Source organism: Ixodes scapularis, unplaced genomic scaffold, assembly GCF_016920785.2.
Source record: "Ixodes scapularis isolate PalLabHiFi unplaced genomic scaffold, ASM1692078v2 PGA_scaffold4__175_contigs__length_147842914, whole genome shotgun sequence".
In the NCBI taxonomy this organism is placed as follows: domain Eukaryota; kingdom Metazoa; phylum Arthropoda; class Arachnida; order Ixodida; family Ixodidae; genus Ixodes; species Ixodes scapularis.
In genome coordinates, this window is record NW_024609879.1 from 121,192,089 (window position 1) to 121,198,273 (window position 6,185).

Below are 6,185 nucleotides of genomic sequence, written 5' to 3' on the forward strand. Positions count from 1 at the left end.
ACGGGACCTGCTCGATGGGGAAACACGCTGCTGGATGCAGTCGATGGTCGCTCCCACTGTCGCGTAATCGCCGTAATGGATACGGCGTCGGCGTTTGGGGGTGAATGCCTGCGGTACTTCAGCACGTATGGACGATTACGAACGAACACGTGCAAACTACGCTTTCGCTGCGGCGAAAAGCCGTGTAAAGCGCTGGGCCTCGCCCGTAGAACCCGTCTTACGTCAAACGGCCGCCATTGTGAAAAAACACCCGTAGACGTGTGACCGCAGAACGAAGTACACGTTCAAAGATGTTCATTTTACACGAGACCTCGGGTGCAAACGAAATACACCGAGCCTCGCGTGTAAAACCAACACCATTTGGGGAGTCCGCCCTGGGACAACGGTTTACACGTCCAGGGGTGTACTTTTTCGCTGTGTGTGTACGATGCTCACCCAAATCAAATCGGGTAGGGGTGGGGATTAAAACAAAGATTCCTAGACTCTTCAGCGCCAGTTTTCGTTCCACGTGCTCCGAGCTGCGCTGCGCCCACACGCTCGGTCACCGATCCCGTAAAGAAAAGTCGATGCGCTTTTCGTAACCCACAGATTCTTCCAGCCCACTTTACACTCACCGAAATCGAGACAGCACAGGAGCACCATCGAAAGGAACAGACTGAAAACTCGAGACTGCCGATCATGACACGTCAGCACGCCCTCGTAGATTTGTAAAATCATTTTACTTCGAACTGGAACTCAATGCAGGAGTGCCGCCAGGAACGACATCTTGTTATGAAATTTGTAGGGGCTGAAAATAAGTTGATTTCAGACGTCACGCAGACAGATGCTCCGCACACATAAAGGGCAGGAAAACGTTGTTATATGACGCTTGCGATTGTCTTTTTTACAGCGAGAGCTGTTCTGAGATATTTCCGCCACTGGGAATTACGCCTGTTGTTGATGCTGTAGTCGTTGATAATGATATATTGTTGATGGCGAAACATTCATTTCCGTCGAAAATCTCGATTCCGGTACAGGATAACGTTTGCGAATATTTGAGTATCTGTATATTTGTATAACCGAGTAACTCTATTGGTATTTCAACTTTTTCTCTATTTATGTTCTTAGCTCATTCGTGAATCGGGCTACTCGAGCAAAAAGTAGCAGCCCCGAAATATTAGCGCATCATATTACACTTCGACCGGGAAAAAATTCTCAACGTCCGGTCTCAACACAAAGCGTTGAAAACGCGCGGCAGGTGACATCACCGGTAACCTATCTGTGATTGAGTCTCCAGTAAGAGGAGCAATTTTTTTCTCTGCAGGCTAAATAACTTGTATTATCACTAACCCATCGTAATTCTTTCAAGAAAGTGTTTTTATTCAAAGAGAAAGATGAAAAACAAAAAAAAAGGTTTCCAATGTGCAGAAACGCAAGCAAAAAACACGACATGCCCGCCTCCCTGCGCCGGAACCAACCACACCAGTCGAGGCGCATTCCCGCAAGCGGTACTAGTGCAGTGAGTTGATTGAACGCTAGCCCTCGCGCAGGCGGCTGGCCCTCACTTTTCCCCCTAATCTCCTCTTACAACGCCTACACACACACACACACACACACACACACCTCGCGCGGGCGCCCCATTGCCAATCGCCCCATTCGGGAATCGGTGTGTCGTGCTAATCAGAACGTGTGCGCAATGCCTATTTCTGAGATTTGAATCTGCCGTGTGTCGTGTGCTGCTCTCCCCGTTCAGTTTGGTGTCCCCGGGAATTCGTGTTGGTGTGCACCACGTCTGTGCGCTCGAGTGGACGGCTCTGCACACTACCCCGAGAAGCTTCCTAAAAAGCAGAACGCGCTTTGACGGGGTGACAGACAAAGCTTGAAGCACAATGACGAACATGAGGTAGAGTTCGTTAGAATTCAGGACGACCTCGGGTTTGAACTCTGTATATAATCATGTGGTAGTCATATTTCGCCGGCTGCCGTTTCGCTCGAAGCAACAAATGAAAAATGTAGAAGCAGTGTGTGATGAAAACAATGTTTAAGCCCGGAATATTGATTCGAAGTGCGCTACAACTTCCAACGCGTAAACGGCGTCATTTGCAAATCATCCGCTACCTTCGATGTTATACGTGAATGGACGTGGAAGGCTGCTGCAAAGCGAGAGTGCATCAAATCCGTCGAAGCCGGCCGGCGGATGATTCGACAAACGCGACATTAAGGTCTCTCTTTTTTTTTTCTTTTCTTTTACTGTTTTTTGTTTGACATTGGGTACACAAATATATGCTTATTTCCACTCGTTATTTACAGCCTTTCCTCTTTTTCTTGAACTTACGACGGGACAACTTTCTGCTACGAATCGCTGCTTTGATCCCACCACCGCGCTCGAGTCTACGGCGGGGCGCTGCGAAATGGACGAAGGACATCGTTCTACGCCGGCATGCACGCGTTCGTTTCGCCGACGTCGAAGGATAACCAGCACAGGTCCATTGAAAACGCCGATCGCATTCGCAGCCTGAACCTACGACGATACAAGGGGCTTTGGCGACGAGGCGACGAGGCGTGCACGTTCTCGGCCAGAACTGAGCGAGGAAGCTATATGAGTCTATCCTGTAGCCAATTGGCTAACCGCTTCGCTCTAACCGTCCATCCATTGAAGTTTGCCGATTCTGTGACGAAGCAAACATCTTGTTGTTGTTGCTATTTTTATTTGCTTCCTACTTCCAAATAATTCGAATTTCAGAAAAAAATATTTTTCCTCCATGTTCGTAGACGTTCGATGAGGTTCGTTTTAACGCAAATTTTAAGACAGTTCGAAAATCATTTGAACTGTTTTCGAACTTTCGAAAACGAAAGTTCGAAAGTCCGGATAACCGGATATCCATATATCCGGTTATCGGGACTTTAAATTCGAATAACCGGATAGCCGGTTATCTCAAGAACCGATCTTTACTGCCAACTCTATTATAAAAAATGCGGGGATACTTTTTTGTTTTTGTTTTTATTACGCGATGTCTATTGCACGCGCTATCTGGAATATAACAGACAAATAGGCGACAATAGCGCCCCTAAATAGGCTACGCTTCAGAGTAAGGACACTGGCTATATTGTGGCTTAAAATCATGGCTGCCAGTTACCTGAAGCTATATCTGAAATCGCAGGAAAGGCTTTTCCGTCCTCCACAAATGTTTAAACAAGTCGTGGCAAAGAAATGCAATATTACATGAGCTCCCTAACACAGAATATAATGCTGAGGAAGTCCCACTTTTCAATCATGACGATCGGCAGTTGCGTCTGCTCTGCACACGTACCAAAATGGCGGCGCCCACATCAATGTCGGGGAACGGAGTGGCGATAGCGCAGTTGATTTAGTGGCTCTAGCCGTTAACGGAATGACGTCGTAGCACTATCCATACCAAGAGCTCCTGCCGGGAGACACGCATTCACGCGCTTCGGAACAAAGAAAAAACTAATAAAAGCGTTCGGAACAAAATGGTCAGATGTTCATTTTGTTCTGAACACTTTCGTTCACCAGTGCGTGAACGCGGCGCGGATTCCCAATGAATTTGCCGTGATATGTCGGAGCTATCTCTTTGATTGTATTCTGGGCATGGCTGTTAATTGTTTACAACAAATTTTGTATCGTGGTAAGTAATGTCTTAAAAATATAGTTACTGTGCTCCATGGAAGGAAATATGCGGCGAAATACCGACGAAGTTCGCGCGCGTATACTTTTGCGCGCGGTACTATAGCGCTGTTGTTCTGGCACCGCGCGAAAACTGAGGCCGCAATGCGAATTTCAACGTCTGTTCGCAGCACATAGCCACATGTGTGTTCTTGAGTCGGCAGCGGAAGCACGGAATTCATGCCCCGCTCCGTCCTGTTGTACATACAGGCAATCATGCCAAAATCATGTCGCTCTGGCGCAGTGACGGTGATGCAGAGAATACCTTCCCTATAAGGGCGGACACATTGCGGTTAAAGCGAAACTGAATTTTAAAAAAAGTCTCACAGAGCCATTCTTCAAGAACTCTGATGTATAAAAGCATTCACAGCAGATTACAGCCGGAAACAATGCACCGTCTACAGATGCGTTATCTTTGATCTTCATCTTACATGAACTAACCGCAGAGGCTACGGATTTGAAATTTTCTCAATTAGTCTGCTCAAGTAGCGGTACTTCAGACACTGATTGGTAATTTGGTATCCTGAAAATACATTTTATTGAGAGTACTTCGCAATTTATCGTAATTAAATTCATCGCATATTCCGTTGTCTTTCATTTTTTCTAAAATACACTGTGCAACTTGTAAGGATCAAAATATTCTGGCGGGCTGGTTGGTTATACATACTAAATGACAAATAGCGCTAAGAGAAAAACAAACGAAGAAAAGGACAGGGCAGGCGCTAACTCACAAGTGACGATTTTATACACAACGAGAAAGAAGAAGGTGAAGGAAGTGACTTGGTATAAGGAATTTCGTCGCTGAAATGGTTTACGGTGGCAGTGAAGTTGTGTCGCTGAATTGGCTTACGGCGGCACCGAGACAATTTTCTCCAGATACGATTTAAAACCATTTTGGGAAATGGCGAAGAGACAGTCAAATTGCTTTACCAGATTATCTCAATTGTCGGCTGAATTTAATCTTAATTTGTTTTTGCTGACGAGAGCGTTTTTGTCTCTGCGCTAAAAAAAATAAATATTCTAGCTGCAAGGAAAAGCTGACTCACATGCATCCGTAATTGCAGCCCAAAAATGATGAGAAGCGCGAAATAGCAGCGCGCACAGCTGCCACATCAGCCGTCTCTCCATCTCAGCTCACAACTTCTCTCCGCGCAATACAGCGCATATTAAGGACGAGAAAATTTATATTTTTGTTTTCTTGTGAGCACCCAAATGGAAGGCAAAGTCATTCACAATATGGGTGTCCACAACACGAAGGAGCTTACACACTATGACTTCTCTCACTATCATCAAGGAAAAAATTCCAATACAAGTGCAAGTACAATGTAAGAGCAATGTACAGTTTAAGTACAATGTAAGTAAGTGTGAGGCGCGTTGAAATATTTTTAGCGCTAAAAGAGGCGTACACGGTCAATTGCTGTAAAAAATCACGGTTGGCTCGCCCGTCGGCTGTGTTTTATATTTACTATTTTGACCTTGCTCACCGCTTTTTATTTCACGCCCTAAACTCGGGGTTAAATTTCTCGGGTGTGTGTGCGTGTGTTCGTACATCTGTCCGAGTGTGTGCGTGTGCGTGAGTACAGTGTTCTGGAGGAGGTGTAGTGGCATGGCCTCCTTTATTTTGCAAAGCCTGTCGCGAAAGCATCTGACCGCAGTAAACGCGAAAGGATGAACAAGGAAGAGAGAAGGCGCAGGGGCAACATCACCGATGCAGGAGGCCCTAGGGAAACTTAATAACTGTTTTCACAACTCCAGCGAAGTATAGGGGGCGCGCTGATCAGGCAGAATGGCGGACGAAAGGAGGTTGTTTTCGTCGTTCAGCACGCGGACCACCATAAATTTCTCGCACTGGAGCGTAAAATCGGTGTTACATATGAAAACAAAGCGATTTTCCGACGGTAGAAACCTTCTTCTAGTCAGTACGCAGGAATGACACGGCAGAAGCATAAAAAAGCTCGAGGTACACCCAAGCACTTCTCATGAGTTGTGAATGCGAGAGAGAGAGAGAGAGACATCTTTATTGAGAAAGCGATGGGGAGGAGTCCTTGGTCCAAGACGCCTTGAGCTTTCCCTGCTTCCACAGCCATGAGCTGGTCATCGAGGTTGGAGCTGGTCAGTGCTCTTTCCCAAAACTCGTGTAAAGAATGGAAAGGATTAGACGATTGCAATGGGTAATGTTTAGGTCGCATCCTAAACCTCCGCAAAAGCGGCATAACGGGCAATAGAGGGTGGAGAAAAATGTATGGCGTTTAGTGGGATGGGGGAACGTGCTAGCCTGAGGGCCAAGTGATGTCGTTCCTGCTCTTTCGATACTTGTTTATGCGTGGGTGGCTAGGTACGTCGTTCCAACCCATAGTGCTGCGTGATCTCTTAATATATTACGGGACCGGCCGCTCCTGCTCGTATTCTAGGGCTTGGCGGGATAACAAACATGCATGTCGTTCTTCCGCTCTCTTAGTTCGACTGCGGCGTACTTGCGTCGACGGCCGAGCGCGCGCTCTCCTCGCCGCTTTGACCTTGG

The 6,185-nt window shown here is 46.7% G+C and overlaps 1 pseudogene; it reads right to left on the reverse strand.

The window, feature by feature from the left end:
• The window catches only part of LOC8043377, an 83,003-nt pseudogene extending 78,211 nt beyond the window's left edge, over positions 1-4,792 (reverse strand).
• Between the last annotated feature and the right edge of the window lie 1,393 nt (positions 4,793-6,185).